The sequence below is a fragment of the Rattus norvegicus genome, chromosome 12 (assembly GCF_021556685.1).
Source record: "Rattus norvegicus strain SHRSP/BbbUtx chromosome 12, alternate assembly SHRSP_T2T, whole genome shotgun sequence".
Taxonomy (NCBI): domain Eukaryota; kingdom Metazoa; phylum Chordata; class Mammalia; order Rodentia; family Muridae; genus Rattus; species Rattus norvegicus.
The window spans coordinates 9,777,523-9,798,816 of NC_141545.1; the positions used below are offsets into that span (position 1 = coordinate 9,777,523).

Below are 21,294 nucleotides of genomic sequence, written 5' to 3' on the forward strand. Positions count from 1 at the left end.
AGGAAGATGGATGGAAGGAAGGAAGGATGGATGGGTGTGGAAGGAAGGAAGGAAGGGAGGAAGGAAGGAAGGAAGGAAGGAAGGAAAGGCTCTTCATATGTCTTAGGCCTCCACTTACTTATTAAGTTGGGTTATAAGGCAGATTTCCCATGCTTTTATTCCCTCTCCATTTGGGTTATAACTTCCCTTCAACCTCTTCTCTCCATACTCCCACAGTGTTCATTGCTTAAGCCTTCTCTCACACACACACCCAATAACTCTAGTTATTTATTTTAATTTTCCCTATAAAATCATTTCTTTTCATGTCAGAATGTTTTTATATGACAGCCACAAGAGTGTGCTTGGTACCAATACCATACTCTTTTTATCACTATTGCTCTGAAATATAGCTAGATGTTAGAGATTGTGATTCCCCCAAGGAGTCCTTTTATTGCTGAGAATATTTTTTGATAACTTCAGTTTTTTAGTATTATAAATGAATTTTCAAATTGCTTTAACTGTGAAGAATAGAGATCGAATACTGATGGGAGATTGCATTGAATCATTAGATTGATTTTGCAAGATGTCCAATTTTTTTTATATTAATCCTGCCAATCATGGGCATGGGATATCTTTCCATCTTTTGAGATCTTCAGTTTTTTTCTTTACATACTTGAAATTCTTGTAATACAGATCATTTACTTGCTTGGTTAGAGTCATTCCAAGATATTTTACATTATTTGTGACTATTGTGAAGGGTGTCATTTCACTATTTTTTTTCTCAGCCTGTGTGTCCTTTCTATAGAGGAAGGCTACTGATTCGTTTGAGTTAATTGTATATCTAGCCACGTTGCTGAAGTTGATTATCAGCTGTAGGAGTTCTCTAGTGGAACATTTGGGGTCACTCAATTATACTGTATCATCTGCAAATAGTAAAGTATTGAATTCTTCCTTTCCTATTTGTATCCATTTGGCCTCCTTTTGTTGTCTAATTGTTCTAACTAGAACTTCACGTACTATAGTGAATAGGTAGGGAGAAAGAGGGAAGCCTAGTCTAGCCCCTGATTTTAGTGGGGTTGGTTCAAGTCTCTGTCCATTTAACTTGATAGTGGCTACTGATTTGCTGTACATTACTTTTACTATGGTTGGGTATAGGCCTTGAATTCCTGATCTTTCCAAGACTTTTATCATGAGGGGGTGTTGAATTTTGTCAAATGATTTCTCCACATCAAATGAGATGATCATGTGATTTTTTTCTTTGAGTATCTTTGTACAGGGGATTATGATTATGTTGTTAGATTTCTGTATACTGAAGCAACCCTGCATCCCTGGGATGAAGCCTACTTGATCGTGGTGGATAATCATTTTGATCTGTTATTGAATTCACTTTGAGAGAATTTTATTGAGTATTTTTGTATTGATATTCCTAATGGAGATTGGTCTGAAGTTTTGTTTCACTGTTATGTCTTTGTGTGGTTTATGTATAAGCGTGATTGTGGTTTCATAGAACAAATTTTTACTTCTGTTTGATGTTGTGGAATACTTTGGAGAGTACTGGTATTAGATCTTCTATGAAGGTCTGATAGAGTTTTGCAATAAACCTATCTAGGCCTGGGATTCAGTTGTATAGGGTACATTTAATGACTGCTTCTATTTATTTAGGAGCTATGGTACTGTATAGATTGTTCATCTGATCCTGATCTAACTTGGGTACCTGGTATCTGTCTAGAAAATTGTCCATTTCATCCACATTTTTCAGTTTTGTTGAGTATAGCCTTTTGTACTAGGATCTGATGATTTTTTTGTAAATTTACACACTTTTTTGTTATGCCTCTCTTATAATTTCTAATTTTGTTAATTTGGATACTGTCTCTGTGCCATCTGGTTAGTCTGACTAAGGGTTTGTCTAACTTGTTTGTTTTCTCAAAGAAGAGCTCCTGGCTTTGTCTATCCTTTGTATAGAACTTTTTATTTCTCCTCAGTTGATTTCTGCCCTGAGTTTGATTATTTCTTGCTGTCTACCCTCTTGGCTGTATTTGATTCTTTTTGTTCTAGAGTATTCAGGAGTAAGGTAAATCTGCTAGTGTATGCTAACTCCAGTTTGTTTCGGAGGCACTCAGAGGTATGAGTTTTCCTCTTAGCACTACTTTCATTGTGTCACATAAGTTTGGGTATGTTTTGCTTTCATTATAATTAAATTCTAAGTCTTTAATTTCTTATTCTTCCTTGACCAAATTGTCATTGAATAGAGCATTGTTCAGCTTGCATGGATATGTGTGCTCTGCCATTTTTTGTTACTGCAAACTAGCCTCAGTAATGGTGATCTGACAGAATGCATGGGATTATTTTTATCATCTTGTAGAAGTTGACCATTTAGATGGTGAGTTTTGGAGAAGGCATCATGAGGTGCTGAGAAGAAGGTAAATTCTTTTGTTTTGGGATGAAATATTCTATAGATATCTGTTATCCATTTGGTTCATAACTTCTGTTCACTTCACTCTGTGTCTGTTTAGTTTCTGTTTCCATATTCTGTCCATTGATTATAGTAGAGTGCTGATATCTCCCACTATCATTGTGTGAGGTGCAATGTGTGCTTGTCACTTTAGTAAAGTTTCTTTTATGAATGTGTAATGAACCACAATTTCTGAATCAGTTCTTCGGTTGAAGGGCATCTGAGTTCTTTCCAGCTTCTGGCTATTAAAAAGAAGGCTTCGGTGAACATAGTGGAGCATGTGTACTTGTTACACATTGTTATATCTTTTGGGTGTATATGACAAGGAGTGGGATAGCTGGGTTCTCAGGTAGTACGATGGCCAATTTTCTGAGGAACCACCAGGCTGATTTCTAGAGTGTTTCTCTATTTCCACATCCTTTCCAGGATTTGCTGTCACGTGAGTTTTTAAACTTATGTATTCTGACTGGTGTGAGGTAGAATACCAGAATTCTTTTGATTTGCATTTTCTGGATAACTAATGATGTTGAATATTTTTTTTTAGGTGCTTCTCAGGCATTCAATATTCCTCACTTGAGAATTCTTTGATTAGCTCTGTACCCTGTTGTTTAATAGGGTTATTTGATTCTCTGGAATCTAACTTTATGAGTTCTTTGTATACATTGGATATTAGCCCACCATCAGATGTAGGATTGGTAAAGATCTTTTCCCAATCTGCTCTTTGCTCTTTTCTTGTAATGAGAATTTCCATTACCTTACAGAAACTTTGCAATTTTATGAGGTCTCATTTGTCCATACTTGATCTTAGAGCATAAGCCTTTGGTGTTCTGTTCAGGAAATTTTCCCCTGTGCCTATGTCTTAAAGTCTTTTTCCAACTTTTTCTTCTATTAGTTTGAGTGTATCTGGTTTTATGTGGAGGTGCTTGCTCATTATGGACTTGAGCTATGTACGATGTGAAAAGAATGGATTAATTTGCATTCTTCTATGTGCTGCCCTCCAGGTGAACCAGCACCATTTGTTGAAAGTGCTATGTTTTTCCCATTGGATGGTTTTAGCTCCTTTGTCAAAGTTCAAGTGATCATAGGTGTGTGGGTTCTTTTCTGGTTCTTCAATTCTGTTCCATTGATCTACCTGCCTGTCTCTGAACCAATACCATACAGTTTTTTATATCACTATTGGTCTGAAATATAGCTTAACAATAAGGATGGTGATTCCCCCAGGAATTCTTTAATTGATGAGGATAACTTTAGCTATTCTTGGATTTTTGTTTTTCCAAGTGAATTTGCAAATTCCTCTTTCTAACTCTGTGAAGGATTGACTTTGGATTTTGATGGGAATTGCATTGAATCTGTACATTGCTTTTGGAAAGGGGTTCATTTTTTCCTATATTAATCCCGACAATCCATGAGGATGGGAGATTTTTCCCTCTTCTGAGATCTTCAATTTCTTTCTTCGGAGCCTCAAAGTTCTTGTAATACAGATCTTTCACTTGCTTGCTTAGAGTCATACCAAGGTATTTTATATTATTTGTGACTACTGTGAAGGGTGTGGTCATTTCTCTAATTTCTTTCTCAGCCTGTTTGTCCTTGAGTTAGAGGAGGGCTACTGATTTGTTTGAGTTAACTGTATATCCAGCCACTTTGCTGAAGTAGTTTATCAGCTCTAAGAATTCTCCTGTGGAATTTTGTGGGTCACTTAAGTATACTATCCTGTCATCTACAAATAGTGATATGCTGACTTTTTCTTTTCCTATTTGTATCCCTTTGACCCATTTTTGTTGTCTAACTACTCTGGCTAGGACTTCCAAGTACTATATTGAATAGGTAAGGAGAGAGTGGCAGCCTTGTCTATTCCCTGATTATAGTGGGATTACTTCAAGTTTCTCTCCATTTAGTTTGATGTTGACTACTGGTTTGCTGTATATTGCTTTTACTGTGTTTAAGTATGGGCCTAGAATTCTTTATCATTTCAAGACTTTTACAATGAAGGGTGTTGAATTTTGTCAAAAGGCTTTGCAGCATCTAATGAGTTGACCATATAAGTTTTTTCTTTGAGTTTGTTTATTTAGAGGATTACATTGATAGATTTCTGTATATTGTACAATCCTCGCATCCCTGGAATGAAGCCTAGTATATCATGATGGATGATCATTTTAATGTGTACTTTGATTCTCTTTTAAAGAATCTTATTGAGTATTTTGACATCGATATTCTTAAGGGAAATTGGTCTCAAGTTGTCTTTCTTTGTTGGGTCTACATGTGGTTTAGGTATAAGCCTAATTGTGACTTTATAGAATGAATTTTGTAGTGTTCCTTCTGTTTATCTTTTGTGGAATAGTTTGGAGAGCATTGGTGTTAGGTCTTCTATGAAAGTCTCATAGAATTGAGTACTAAAGTCACATGGTACTGAGATTTTTTTGATTGGGAGACTTTTAAAGATTGCTTCTATTTCTTTAGGAGTTATAGGACAGTTTAGATGGACTATCTGATCTTAATTTACCTTTAATACCTGATATCTGTCTAGAAAATGGTCTATTTTATCCACATTTTCCAGTTTTGTTGAGCAAAGTCTTTTGTACTAGGATCTGAGTTTTTTTAAATTTTCACATTTTTTATTATATCTTCCATATCCTTTCTAATTTTGTTAATTGGATACTGTCTTTGTGCCTTCTGGTTAGTCTGCCTAAGGGTTTGTCTATCTTGTTGGTTTTTTCAAAGAACCAGCTCCTGGTTTTGTCGATCCTTTGTATAATTCTTTTTGTTTCTCCTTGTTTGATTTTTTCCCCCTGAGTTTGATTAGTTCCTGCTGTCTACTCCTCTTGGGTACATTTGCTTCTTTCTGTTCTAGACCTTTCAGGTGTGAGATCAAGCTGCTAGTATATGGTCTCTCCAGTTTCTTTTCGAAGCCACTCAGATCTGTGAGTTTTCTTCTTAGCACTGCTTTAATCGTGTGCCATAAATTTGGGTTATGTTGTGCCTTCATTACCATTAAATTCTAAAAAAGACTTTAATTTCTTTTTTTATTTCCTCCAAGTTATGATTGAGTAGAGCATTGTTCAGCCTTCATGGGTCTATGGGTCTGTTGTTATGTTGTTATTGAAGGACAGCCTTAGTCCATGGTGATCTGATAGGATGCATGGGATTATCTCTATCATCTTGTAATGTTGAGGCCTGTTTTGTAATTGATTACATGGTCAGTTTTGGAGAAGGCACCATGAGTGTGAAGAAGAAGGTGTATTATTTTGTTTCAGGATGAGATATTCTATAGATCTCTGTTAAAGCCATTTGGTTCATAACATCTGTTTATTTCAAAGTATCTATGTTTAGGTTCTGTTTCCATGATCCGTCCATTCATTACTGTGGAGTGTTCAAGTCTCTTACTACTATTGTGTGTCATGAAATGTATGCTTTGAGCTTTAGTAAAGTTTCTTTCATGAATGTAGTTGCCCTTGCATTTGTAGCATATATGTTCGGTATTGAGAGTTCATCTTGGTAAACTTTTCTTTGAGGGATATGAAGTGTCCTTCCTTAAGTTTGTTGATAAATTTTAGTTGAAAGTCAATTTTACTTGATATGAAAATGGCTACTCCAGCTTGTTTCTTGGGGCCATTTGCTTGGAAACTTTTCCCCAGTCTTTAAATCTGAGAAAGTGTCTATCCTTGTCACTGAGGTGCATTTCCTGTGTGCAGAAAAATGCAGGGTCCTGTTTAACTACCCAGGCTATTAGTCTATGTCTTTTTATTGAGGAATTGAGTCCATTGATGTTGAGAGATATTAGGAACCAATGATTAATCTTTCCTACCATTTTGGTGTTGGAGGTAGAATTAACTTTAGGATGTCTTCCTTTTGGGCTATTTGAAAGAAGATTAGTATGGTATAGATTACTCCTTGTGTTAGGGTTTTCCCTCTGTTATCCTTTTAAGACTGCGTTTGTGGAAAGATATTGGGTAGATTTGGTTTGTCATGAAATATCTTGGTTTCTCCATCTATGTTAATGGAGAGTTTTGCTGGATATAGTAGCTTGGGCTGTACTTTGGGTTCTCTTAGTTTCTGTACGACATCTGTCCAGGATCTTCCTGCTTTCACAGTCTCTGTTGAGAAGGCTGGTGTAATTCTGATAGGTCTACCTTTATATGTTATTAGACCTTTCTCTTTTACTGCTTTTAATATTCTTTGTTTAGTGCATTTGGTGTTTTGCTTATAATGTGATGGGAGGAATTTCTTCTCTGGTCCAATCTGTCTGGAGATCTGTCGGCTTTTTGTATGCTTATATGCATTTCTTTCTTTATATTAGGGAAGTTTTCTTCTGTAATTTTGTTGAAGATATTTACAGGCCTTTGAGTTGGGAATCTTCACTCTCTTCTCTACCCATTACTCTTTTTTTATTTTTTTTATTAACTTGAGTATTTCTTATATACATTTCAAGTGTTATTCCCTTTCCTTGTTTCCGGGCAAACATCCCCCTCCCCCTCTACCCATTATTCTTAGGTTTGCTCTTCTCATTGTGTCCTGGATTTCCTGGATGTTTTGCGTTGGGATTTTTTGTGTTTTTCATTTTGAGTGTTGTGTCAATGTTTTCTATGGTATCTTATGCCCCTGAAATTCTCTCTTCTATCTGTTGTTTTCTGTTGGTGATGCTTGCATGTATGAGTTATGATCTCTTTCCTGAGTTGTTTATCTCCAGGGTTGTCTCCCTTTGTGATTTCTTTTTTTATTATTATTTTTAGTTCCTGGATGGATTTGTTCAATTTCTTCACCTGTTTGGTTTTGCTTTCCAGTAATTCTTTAAGGGATTTTTGTGTTTCCTCTTAAAGGACTTCTACTGTTTTACTTGTGTTTTCTTATATCTCTTTAAGTGAGTTATTTATGCCTTCTTAAAGTCACCTAACATCATCATACTTTGTGATTTTGAAAGAGAATCTTGCTTTCCAGAGTGTTGGGGTATACTGGAATTTCTCTGGTGTGAGAACTGGCATCTGAAGTTGCCAAGTGGCCTTGGTTTCTGTTGCTTATTTTGTTCCACTTGCTTCTCATCAACTGCTTATCTGTGGTGTTAGCTGATATTACTGTCTCTGACAATGGTTTGACCTCCTGTAAGCCTGTGTGTCAGAACTCCTGGCACACCAGCTCTCTCAAGTTGGGATCTGGTATTGATACAGAAACAGGCAGGTAGATCAATGGAATAGAATTGAAGAACCAGAAATAAATCACATACCTTGACCTTTGACAAAGGAGCTAAAAACATTCGATGGAAAAAAGCACAACATTTCCAACATATAGTGCTGGTTCAAATGGAGGTCAGCATGTAGAAAAATGCAAATTTATCTATTATTTTCACTTTGTACAAAGCTCAAGTCCTTGATGATCAAGCACCTCCACATAAAGCCAGATACATTCAAACTAATAGAAGAAAAAATTCCAAAGAGCCTTTAAGACACAGGCACAGGGGAAAATTTCCTGAAGAGAACACCTATGGCTTATGCTCTAAGATCAAGAATCAACAAATGGGATCTCATAAAGTTGCAAAGTTTCTATAAGGCAAAGGAAACTCTTATTAGGATAAGAGAGCAACTAACAGCTTGGATTGTAACCAATCCTACATCTGACAGAGGGTGAATATCCAAAGTGTACAAAGAACTCAAGAAGTTAGACTGCAAAGAATCAAACAGCCCTATTAAACACATGATACAGAGCTAAGCAAAACATTTTCAAATGAGGAATATCATCATTAGTCATCAGGGGAATGCAAATCAAAACAAATCTGAGATTCCACCTCACATTGGACAGAATACCTGAGATTGAAAACTCAGGTGAGAGGTTGGGGATTTAGCTCAGCGGTAGAGCGCTTGCCTAGCAAGCACAAGGCCCTGGGTTCGGTCCTCAGCTCCGAAAAAAAAAAGAAAACTCAGGTGACAGCATACACTGGCAAGGATGTGGAGAAAAAGAAACACTCAACTGTTCCTCCCTCCATTGTTGCTGGGATTTCAAGATGGCACAACCATTCTGGAAATCAGTGGGTGGTTTCTCAGAAAATTGGACATAGAGCTACCTGAGGACCCAGCTATACCACTGCTGGACATATACCCAAAAATTGCTCTAATATATAGCAAGTATACATGCTTCAGTATGTTCGTAGCAGCCTTATTTGTAATAGCCAGAAACTGGAAAGAACTCAGATGTCCTTTAACAGAGGAATAAATAAAAAAGTAGTACATTTACACAATGGAGTACTACTCACCTATTAAAAACAGTGACTTAGGGGTTGGGAAATTAGCTCAGAGGTAGAGGGCTTGCCTCACAAGCCCAAAGCCCTAGTTTGGGACCTCAGCTCTGGAAAAAAAAACAATGACTTCATGAAATTCATAGGCAAATGGATGGAACTAGAAAATATCATACTTAATGAGGTAATCAAAACACCAAAAAATACATGGTATGAATCTCACTGATAAGCAAATATTAGCCCTAAAACTGGAAATGCCAAAATACAATTCATAGACCACATGATGCTCAAGAAGAAGGAATACCAAAGTGTAGATGCTTTACACCTACTTAAAAAGGGGAACAAAAATACTCACAGGAGGATATATGGAGACGTGGAGACAGAGTGTGGAGCAGAGACTGAAGAAAAGGCCATCCAGAGACTGCACCACCTGGGGAATCCATCCCATATACAGCCACCAAACCAAGACAATGTAATGACTAAGTGCTTCCTGAAGGAGCCAGATATAGCTGTCTCTTGAGTGACTTTGACACAGTCTGACAATACAGAGGTGGATGCTCACAGCCAACCTTTGAACTGAGAAGGTGGTTCACAATGGAGGAGTAATGAAAGGGACTGAAATAGCAGAACAGGTTGGCAATTCCTAAGAACAACAACAAAATCAACCAACCAGAACACCCTCCAAGAGCTCCTAGGAAGTAAACCACCTTTCCAAGGGTACACAAGGATGGATATTGTTCAAGCCACATATGTAACAGAGGATGCCCTTTTCAGGCATCAGTGGGAGGAGAGGCCTTTGGTCCTGTCAAGGCTCAATGCCCCAGTGTAGGAAAATGTCAGGGTAGAGAGGTGGGACAGAGTGGCTCGGTTGGTGGGGAAGCACCACACAAAAGCAGGGGGAAATAGCAGGTTTCTAGAGGGAAAATCAGCAAAAGGAATGATATTTGAAAAGAAAATAAAAAAAAATCCAGTAAAAGAAAGAAACGTCAAAAAAAGGAGTTTGATAACCCCTATTAAAACTGGGTTAAAAAAAATAGGGAGAGCTCAGGGAATGAGACAAAACTAAAAATAAAATTGAGTGTGCTTTACAGACTACAGGTACTGAAATTTACAGAACAATAACTCCTATGCCCTGAAATCTGAAATTTGTTCTAAATTTCCTCCCAAGACCATATTTCCAACCAGCTTCTCCAAGATAGCTAGTGAGTGAGTATTGCCCCTGGGATTTTGTAAGTATGCTAATCTCATTCATGAAAGCTCCAGTTTCATGACAAGATAACACTACCAACTTTAAAAAAAAAACATGATAATTCCAACACAAAAGGTTATAAATTTGGACTTCCGGTTTTTAGCAGGATTCCCAAACCCGCGGATCCCTGCCCACAGCAGCTTGCCACTCCCAAACCCTGTGGGAGAGAGACCTCAACGCCTGGACAGGTGGGCACTCCTGAGACTGCAGAGCGGAAGAGACCACCAACACTGCCCACCTCTGCCCACATCCCTGGCCCAAGAGGAAACTGTATACGGCCTCTGGGTTCCTTTGGATAAGGGCACAGCAGCAGCAGGATCCCTGCGTCTGAGACACCACCAGAACCTGAAGGGACTGACCAGTTAAACAGTTCTCTGCACCCAAATCCTGTGGAAGGGAGAGATAAACCTTTAGAGAGGCAGACATGCCTGGGAAACCAGAAGAGACTACACTCTGCCCACATTACTGATTCCAGAGGAAAACACCAAACGCCATCTGGAACCCTGGTGCAAGGAAGCTCCCGGAAAGGGCAGCGTAGATCTTCCAGGTTGCTACCCCTGCGGAGAGCTCATAAGCAACACCTCACGAGAAAACTTGAGCCTCGGGACTACAGGTAAGACAAACCTTCCTACTCCAAGCGACCTGCCTAGTGAACTCAGGACACAGACCCACAGGAACAGCTGAAGACCTGTAGATAGGAAAAACTACACGCCCGAAAGCAGAACACTCTGTTCCCATAACTGGCTGAAAGAAAACAGGAAAACAGGTCTATAGCACCCCTGACACACAGGCTTATAAGACAGTCTAGCCACTGTCAGAAATAGAAGAACAAAGTAACACTAGAGATAATCTGATGATGAGAGGCAAACGCAGGAATCCAAGCAACAGAAATCAAGACTACATGGCATCATCGGAGACCAATTCTCGCACCAAAGCAAACACGGAATATCGAAACACACCAGAAAAGCAAGATCTAGTTTCAAAATCATATTTGATTATGATGCTGGAGGACTTCAAGAAAGACGTGAAGAACTCCCTTAGAGAAACACAGGAAAACATAAATAAACAAGTAGAAGCCTACAGAGAGGAATCACAATAGTCCCTGAAAGAATTCCAGGAAAACACAATCAAACAGTTGAAGGAATTAAAAATGGAAATAGAGGCAATCAAGAAAGAACACATGGAAACTACCCTGGATATTGAAAACCAAAAGAAGAGACAAGGAGCCATAGATACAAGCTTCACCAACAGAATACAAGAGATAGAAGAAAGAATCTCAGGAGCAGAAGATTCCATAGAAATCATGGACTCAACTGTCAAAGATAATGTAAAGCGGAAAAAGCTACTGGTCCAAAACATACAGGAAATCCAGGACTAAATGAGAAGATCAAACCTAAGGATAATAGGTATAGAAGAGAGTGAAGACTCCAAGCTCAACAAAATCATAGAAGAAAACTTCCCTAACCTAAAGAAAGAGATACCCATAAGCATAAAAGAAGCCTACAGAACTACAAATAGATTGGACCAGAAAAGAAACACCTCCCGTCACATAGTAGTCAAGACACCAGATGCAAAAAATAAAGAAAGAATATTAAAAGTAGTAAGGGAAAAAGTCAAGCAACATATAAAGGCAGACCTATCAGAATCACACCAGACTTTTTGCCAGAGACTATGAAAGCCAGAAGATCCTGGACAGATGTCATACAGACCCTAAGAGAACACAAATGCCAGCCCAGGTTACTGTATCCTGCAAAACTCTCAATTAACATAGATGGAGAAACCAAGATATTCCATGACAAAACCAAATTTACACAGTACCTTTCTACAAATCTAGCACTACAAAGGATAATAAATGGTAAAGGCCAACATAAGGAGGCAAGCTATACCCTAGAAGAAGCAAGAAACTAATCATCTTGGCAACAAAACAAAGAGAAGAAAAGCACACAAACATAACCTCATATCCAAATATGAATATAACAGGAAGCAATAATCACTATTCCTTAATATCACTCAACATCAATGGCCTCAACTCCCCAATAAAAATACATAGATTAACAAACTGGATACGTAACGAGGACCCTGCATTCTGCTGCCTACAGGAAACACACCTCAGAGACAAAGACAGACAGTACCTCAGAGTGAAAGTTGGAAAACAACTTTCCAGGCAAATGGTCAGAAGAAGCAAGCTAGAGTAGCCATTCTAATATCAAATAAAATCAATTTTCAACTAAAAGTCATCAAAAAAGATAAGGAAGGAAACTTCATATTCATCAAAGGAAAAATCCACCAAGATGAACTCTCAATCCTAAATATCTATGCCCCAAATACAACGGCACCTACATACGTAAAAGAAACCTTACTAAAACTCAAAACACACATTGCACCTCATACAATAAGAGTAGGAGATTTCATCAATGGACAGATCATGGAAACAGAAATTAAACAGAGACGTAGACAGACTAAGAGAAGTCATGAACCAAATGGAATTAACAGATATTTATAGAACATTCTATCCTAAAGCAAAAGGATATACCTTCTTCTCAGCAACTCATAGTACTTTCTCCAAAATTGACCATATAATTGGTCAAAAAACGGGCGTCAACAGGTCAAAGATAGAAATAATCCCATGCGTGCTATCAACACCACGGCCTAAAGCTGGTCTTCAATAACAATAAGGGAAGAACACCCACATATACGTGGAAATTGAACAATGCTCTACTCAACGATAACCTAGTCAAGGAAGAAATAAAGAAAGAAATTAAAGACTTTTCAGAATTTAATGAAAATGAAGGTACAACATACCCAAACTTATGGGACACAATGAAAGCTGTGCTAAGAGGAAAACTCATAGCTCTGAGTGCCTGCAGAAAGAAACAGGAAAGAGCATATGTCACCAGGTTGACAGCACACCTAAAAGCTCTAGAACAAAAAGAAGCAAATACACCCAGGAGGAGTAGAAGGCAGGAAATAATCAAACTCAGAGCTGAAATCAACCAAGTAGAAACAAAAAGGACTATAGAAAGAATCAACAGAACCAAAAGTTGGTTCTTTGAGAAAATCAACAAGATAGATAAACCCTTAGACAGACTAACAAGAGGACACAGAGAGTGTGTCCAAATTAACAAAATCAAAAATGAAAAGGGAGACAAAACTACAGATTCAGCGAAAATTCAAAAAATCATCAGATCTTACTGTAAAAGCCTATACTCAACAAAACTTGAAAATCTGCAGGAAATGGACAATTTCCTAGACAGATACCAGGTACAGAAGTTAAATCGGGAACAGATAAGCCATTTAAACAACCCAATAACTCCTAACGAAACAGAAGCAGTCATTAAAGGTCTCCCAACCAAAACGAGCCCAGGTCCAGATGGGTTTAGTGCAGAATTCTATCAGACCTTCATAGAAGACCTCATACCAATATTATCCAAACCATTCCACAAAATTGAAACAGATGGAGCACTACCGAATTCCTTCTATGACGCCACAATTACTCTTATACCTAAACCACACAAAGACCCAACAAAGAAAGATCTTCAGACCAATATCCCTTATGAATATTGACGCAAAAATAATAAAATTCTGGCAAACTGAGTCCAAGAGCACATCAAAACAATCATCCACCATGATCAAGTAGGCTTCATCCCAGGCATGCAGGGATGGTTTAATATACGGAAAACCATCAATGTGATCCATTATATAAACAAACTGAAAGAACAAAGCCACATGATCATTTCATTAGATGTTGAGAAATCATTTGACAAAATTCAACACCCCTTCATGATAAAAGTCCTGGAAAGAATAGGAATTCGAGGCCCATACCTAAACAGTAAAAGCTATAGACAGCAAACCAGTTGCTAACATTAAGCTAAATGGAGAGAAACTTGAAGCAATCCCACTAAAATCAGGGACTAGACAAGGCTGCCCACTCTCTCCCTCCTTATAAATATAGTTCTTGAAGTTCTAGGCAGAGCAATCAGACAACAAAAGGAGGTCAAGGGGATACAGATCGGAAAAGAAGAAGTCAAAATATTACTATTTGCAGATGATATAATAGTATATTTAAGTGATCCCAAAAGTTCCACCAGAGAACTAATAAAGCTAATAAAGAACTTCAGCAAAGTGGCTGGGTATAAAATTAACTCAAATAAATCAGTAGGCTTCCTCTACACAAAAGAGAAACAAGTCGAGAAAGAAATTAGGGAAACGACACCCTTCATAATAGACCCAAATAATATAAAGTACCTCAGTGTGACTTTAGCCAAGCATGTAAAATATCTGTACAATAAGAACTTCAAGTCTCCGAAGAAAGAAATTGAAGAAGACCTCAGAAGATGGAATGATCTCCCATGCTCATGGATTGACAGGATTAATATAATAAAAATGGCCATTTTACCAAAAGCGATCTACAGATTCAATGCAATCCCCATCAAAATACCAATCCATTTTTTCAAAGAGTTAGACAGAACAATTTGGAAATTCATCTGGAATAACAAAAAACCCAGGATAGCTAAAGCTATCCTCAACAATAAAAGGACTTCAGGGGGAATCACTATCCCTGAACTCAAGCATTATTGCAGAGCAATACTGATAAAAACTGCATGGTATTGGTACAGAGACAGACAGATAGACCAATGGAACAGAATTGAAGACTCAGAAATGAACCCACACACCTATGGTCACTTGATTTTTGACAAAGGAGCCAAAACCATCCAATGGAAAAAAGATAGCATTTTCAGCAAATGGTGCTGGTTCAACTGGAGGTCAACATGTAGAAGAATGCAGATCAATCCATGCTTATCACCCTGTACAAAGCTTAAGTCCAAGTGGATCAAGGACCTCCACATCAAACCAGATAAACTCAAATTAAAAGAAGAAAAACTAGGGCAGCATCTCGAACTCACGGGCACTGGGAAAAATTCCATGAACAAAACACCAATGGCTTATGCTCTAAGATCAAGTATCGACAAATGGGATCTCATAAAACTGCAAAGCTTCTGTAAGGCAAAGGACACTGTGGTTAGGAAAAATGGCAACCAATAGATTGGGAAAAGATCTTTACCAATCCTACAACAGATAGAGGCCTTATATCCAAAGTATACAAAGAAGTCAAGAAGTTTGACCGCAGGGAGACAAATAACCCTATTAAAAGATGGGGTTCAGATCTAAACAAAGAATTCACAGCTGAGGAATGTCGAATGGCTGAGAAACACCTAAAGAAATGTTCAACATCTTTAGTCATAAGGGAAATGCAAATCAAAACAACCCTGAAATTTCACCTCACACCAGTGAGAATGGCTAAGATCAAAAACTCAGGTGACAGCAGATGCTGGCGAGGATGTGGAGAAAGAGGAACACTCCTCCATTGTTGGTGGGATTACAGACTGGTAAAACCATTCTGGAAATCCGTCTGGAGGTTCCTCAGAAAATTGGACTTTGAACTGCCTGAGGATCCAGCTTTACCACTCTTGGGCATATACCCAAAAGATGCCCCAACATATAAAAAGGACACGTGCTCCACTATGTTCATAGCAGCCTTATTTATAATAGCCAGAAGCTGGAAAGAACCCAGATGCCCTTCAACAGAGCAATGGATACAGAAAATGTGGTACATCTACACAATGGAATATTACTCAGCTATCAAAACAATGACATTATGAAATTCGTAGGCAAATGGTTGGAACTGGAAAATATCATCCTGAGTGTGGTAACCCAATCACAGAAAAACACACATGGTATGCACTCATTGATATGTGGCTATTAGCCCAAATGCTTGAATTACCCTAGATGCCTAGAGTACATGAAACTGAAGACGGATGATCAAAATGTGAATGCTTCACTCCTTCTTTAAAAGGGGAACAAGAATGCCCTTGGCAGGGAATATAGAGGCAAAGATTAAAACAGAGAGAGAAGGAACACCCATTCAGTGCCTGCCCCACATGTGGCCCATACATATATAGCCACCCAATTAGTCAAGATGGATGAAGCAAAGAAGTACAGGCCGACAGGAGCCAGATGTAGATCGCTCCTGAGAGACACAGCCAGAATACAACAAATACAGAGGCGAATGCCAGCAGCAAACCACTGAACTGAGAACAGGACCCCAGTTGAAGATATCAGAGAAAGAACTGGAAAGCTTGAAGGGGCTCGAGACCCCATATGAACAATAATGCCAAGCAAACAGAGCTTCCAGGGACTAAGCCACTTCCTAAAGACTATACATGGACTGACCCTGGAGTATGACCTCATAGTTAGCATTGATTATCCCAGTAAGATCACCAGTGTAAGGGGAAGCCCTGGGTCCTGCTAAGCCTGAACCCCCAGTGAACGTGATTGTTGGGGGGAGGGGGCAATGGGGGAAGATAGGGAGGGGAACACCCATAAAGAAGTGGAGGGGGAGGGGTTAGGGGGGATGTTGGCCCATAAACCGGGAAAAGGAATAACGCTTGAAATGTAAAGAATAAATACTCAAGTTAATAAAAAAATGAAACAAGGAATTCTGGGGGAAAAATGGTTATAAGTTTGAAAATGCTAATAATATAAAGATATAAGTATTAAATCGATGAGAATAATTATGTTGCATACAAAATAATAGTCCTGGATTGAATATTTCCTCTGACTAATATTTTTATTACTGTGATAACATACCATAACAAAAGCATGGTAAGGAAAAGAATCTTATTTTGGCTTACACTTCCAGAGAGATTTTGGTCATCATGTTAGGTAAGACTTGATAGCAGGCAGGAAAATAAGAATGGTAGGAGCTAGAATTTGGCTGGCTACATTATATTTTCACTCTGGAAACAAGAGATTAGACAGTAAGTAAAGTGACAATATAAAGCCCAAATGCCTGTCCCTAATGACTCAATTCCAGGAAAGTTCACCTTCTTGAAAGTTCTATACACTTCATTAATAATGTCATCAACAGAGGGCAGAATATTAACATATGAAACTATTTGACATTCACACCAGAGCAGCCCTAAATATTCTTATATCTTCTGTGCAGGCTTAATTTAAAGAACTACCAGATTGTTCTGGCAATGGTTTATGCCATTGAAGAGATCAACAGAAACCCCCATATTTTACCCAATTCATCTCTGGGATATGGATATATATAATGTCCTGTTCAATGACTGGTTTACATTGGATAGATGCATTGCATGGCTTTCTGGGCCAAAGAACTTTATGCCTAATTACACGTGTAGGAGAGAGATGAAGTCTATTGCAGCCCTCACAGGCATATCATGGATAATATCTACCAATATAAGGACACTGCTAGAACTCTACAAGTATCCACAGGTGAGATAGTGTAAAGTGAAGAAAGATAAAACCACTTAATTTTTTCTTCTTTCTTTCATTTTTTTATCTTTATTAACTTGGGTATTTCTTATTTACATTTCGATTGTTATTCCCCTTCCCGGTTTCTGAGCCAACATCCCCCTAACCCCTTCCCCTTCCTTTCTATATATGCTTCCCCTCCCCATTCTCCCCCCATTACCACCCTTCCCCCAACAATCACGTTCATTAGGTGTTCAGTCTTGGCATGACCAAGGACTTCCCCTTCCACTGGTGCTCTTACTAGGCTATTCATTGCTACCTATGAGGTTGGAGCCCAGGGTCAGTCCATGTATAGTCTTTGGGTAGTGGCTTAGTCCCTGTAATCTCTGGTTGGTTGGCATTGTTGTTCATATGGGATCTCGAGTCCCTTCAAGCTCTTCAAGTCCTTTCCCTGATTCCTTCAACGTGGTTCCCATTCTCAGTTAAGTGGTTTGCGGCTGGCATTCGCCTATGTATTTGCTGTATTCAGGGTGTGTCTCTCAGAAGAGATCAACAGCCGATTCTTATCGGCCTGCACTTCTTTGCTTCATCCATCTTATCTAGTTTGGTGGTTGTATATGTATGGGCCACATGTGGGTCAGTCTCTAAATGGGTGTTCCTTCTGCCTCTGTTCTAAACTTTGCCTCTCTACTCCCTCCCAAGGGTATTTTTGTTTCCCTTTTAAAGAAGGAGTGAAGCATTTGCATTTTGGTCATCCCTCTTGAGTTTCATGGGTTCTGTGCATCTAGGGTAATTCAAGCATTTGGGCTAATAGCCACTTATCAATGAGTGCATACCATGTGTGTTTTTCTGTGATTGGGTTACCTCACTCAGGATGGTATTTTCCAGTTCCATCCATGCCTATGAATTTCATGAAATCATTGTTTTTGATAGCTGAGTAATATTCCATTGTATAGATGTACCACATTTTCTGTATCCATTCCTCTGTTGAAGGGCAGGTGGGTTCTTTCCCGCTTCTGGCTATTATAAATAAGGCTGCTATGAACATAGTGGAGCACGTGTTTTTTGTTATATGTTGGGGCATCTTTTGGGTATATGCCCAAAAGCAGTATAGCTGGGTCCTCAAACCACTTTTAATTCAGTCCCTGTCCAAGGTACTAAAAGAGAATAAATGAAACATGTGCTTATGCATCTGACAAAGTTTATCATCCCATAGCATAAGTATTTTGTGATGTATTCAGGACAAAGAAAAGGAATAGATTGGAGTAGACAGTGATTGCAGGGAAAACTGAGTGTAAAAGTATGATGTCAGGCTTTCTATTTCTGCACAAAACATGGTCTAGTAAAGCAGCTTTGTGCCTAATGTCATTGATTCACAAACATGAGAACCTACATTTGGATATCTAACACTCATATAAAATGAATTGAAGACAGTAAATTCTGTAACGTAAGTTCTGTTTAAGCAGGTCACAGTTGAGCCAGGGTAACCAAAACAGTGAGCTATAGGTTTATTTAGAATCGTTTGCAAAAAAAAGAAACACACACACACAAAAAGAAAGAAAATAGACTAAAAGAAAAATGAAAAAAATTTAAAATAGTGAATAAGGACAAAGAAATCCAATATCGACCTTTGGCCTCATGTACACACATCTATAATCATGGTGCACAATTCTCATTATTTTACATGATTCTAAAAGTCTGTCATGATTGGACATGTGCTTTATGCTTCCTGCTCTTAATTCTTTTATTCTCTTTATCTTGTTTTCCTTTTAGCTGACTATTGGGTCTTTTGACCATAACCTGAATAATCAAGAGCAGTTTCGTGATATTTATCAAATAGCCTACAAGGACATGTCTCTCACCCATGGCATTGTCTCCTTGTTGAATTATTTCCACTGGAACTGGGTAGGACTGATTGTATCTGAAGGAAAAAATGGTTTTCAGATAATCTCAGAAGTTAGGGAAGAAATGGACAGAAACAAAATATGTTTAGATTTTGTGGAATTGATCAGAGTTAGTGAAGTATCTCGTTTACCAAGCTACCTACTGCATCCTACACATCTTGTGAAATCAACAGCAAATGTGATCATCACCTATGGTGACAGTGATTTTCTGAGAGGCTTTTTGCTTTATTCAAGACAAATTTTTGTTACAAGGAAAGTCTGGATCATGAACTCAGACTGGGATAGTATCATCCAATCACAGCATTTTATTTTAAATTCATTACATGGAAGCCTCATCTTTGCACATCACCAAAAAGAAATATCTGGTTACAGAAATTTTATCCAAACACTTCATCCTTCCAAATATCCAGAAGATTTTTACCTTACAACGTTTTGGTTCTACTTTTTTAACTGCTCATTTGCTGATGATGACTGCAATACACTGGAGAACTGTCTGCTTAATGCTTCCTTGAATGAAAAACCAGGGAGCAATTTTGACATGGTCATGACTGAGTTTGCCTATAATATATACAATGCAGTGTATGCCGTGGCCCACAGCCTTCACAAGATGCTTCTTCATAAAGTAGAAGTAAGACAAGTAAGAAAGGCAGAAGACCTGACATTTTCAGCCTGGCAGGTAATGTGTCTCTAATTGGCTTGCTCAAAACATCAAGAATGGAATTTTCTAAAAGTATGTTTATGAGGTCACATTATTTATTGTGGATCTCTAAGGGTATGAAACAAATGACTTGTAACTGATAAAGGGGTAAGTAAGTCAAAACATATACAGAGGTTGATAAAAAGAACAAAGTGTCCACGGAGATAAGACCATGTTCTAAATCCACATCAGTGTTTTGTGTTGCCAGGTCAATGATTCATATATGAAAGGTACAGAAAGTAACTTCTCTTGTGAGCCCAATAGAAAGCAGTGGGAGACTGTGGAAGTAAACTGCTAATCCAGAGATGATTGAAGAAGGTAGAGTGCCTAGACACAATGAAACAAACAACATGGAGAGAGAAGTTACAGAGACCTGCTGGAGGATAAAAACAACTGAGAGTGATATAGGTATATATCATAGGAAAAATATAGTATTATATTATATGTATAATTTAATAAAATAAGTGAAATCCTAGCTATGGAGAAGAGGATTCAGAAGAGAGGGAAGGGACTGAGCTGATTAAAGATAAAACACTTAGACAGAAGTTTACCACTACCACAACAGGCATCAAAGCCTGTGGAGGACTACTGGGCAATAAAGGTGATTGACGATAGGGTATTGCCTTACTCAGGGTTTCTATTCCTGCACAAAAACATCATGACCAAGCGGCATGTTGGGGAGAAAAAGGTTTCTGAAACTTATGCTTCAACATTGCTGTTCATCACCAAAGGAAGAGGGAAATGGAACTCAAGAAGGTCAAAAAGCAATTACTGATGCAGAGGCCATGGAGGGATGTTACTTACTGGCTTGCTTCACCTCCCTTGCTCAGCTTGTTCTCTTATAGACACAGGATCACCTACCCAGGGTCAACATCACCCAGAATGGGTTAGGCCCTCCCCCCTTGATCAATTGTTGAGAAAATGCCTCACAGCTGGATCTCATGAAGGCATTTTCTCAACTGAAGCTCCTTTCTCTATGACAATTCCATCTTGTGTCAAGTTGACACACAAAACCAGCCAGTATAGGTACCTAGGTATATATAATTCTACAAGTCACAGTAAAGACATTAGAAGAAGTCGAGCATGGAAGTGCAGGTTCACCAGGCTAGGGTGCTCAGGGAAAGTCTATTAACCTGATTTCAACAGAAGCAAGGACATTCCAGAAGTGTGATGAACCATGGACATTGACTATTACTGCGCAGAATCTGACTCTCAAGGGGAAAAAATAGGAATAAAGCATCCCGAATACTGGTCAAACAGAGGAAAATTTCTCTTCGATCCTAATAGGACTTATCCTCTTCTAAATTGTAAATGCATTTAGTGGAAGAGAAATGTGACTTAAATTTTCAAAACAGGAAATATTTTTCCAAATCAACAAATTAAGTCCTGATGTAAATCCCAGTACAGAAAGAAAAATATGAAACAAAAAAGGTAAATGTCTCTTCCAAAAACGACCAATTCTATACTAACTCTAACAATAATTCTTAGCATTAATTCTTTAATAAAAAAGATAAA

At 38.3% G+C, this 21,294-nt stretch overlaps 1 pseudogene; it reads left to right on the top strand.

Moving 5' to 3' along the window:
• Window positions 1-21,294, top strand: part of Vmn2r116l-ps33 (vomeronasal 2, receptor 116 like, pseudogene 33) — a 101,986-nt pseudogene that overhangs the window by 25,440 nt on the left and 55,252 nt on the right.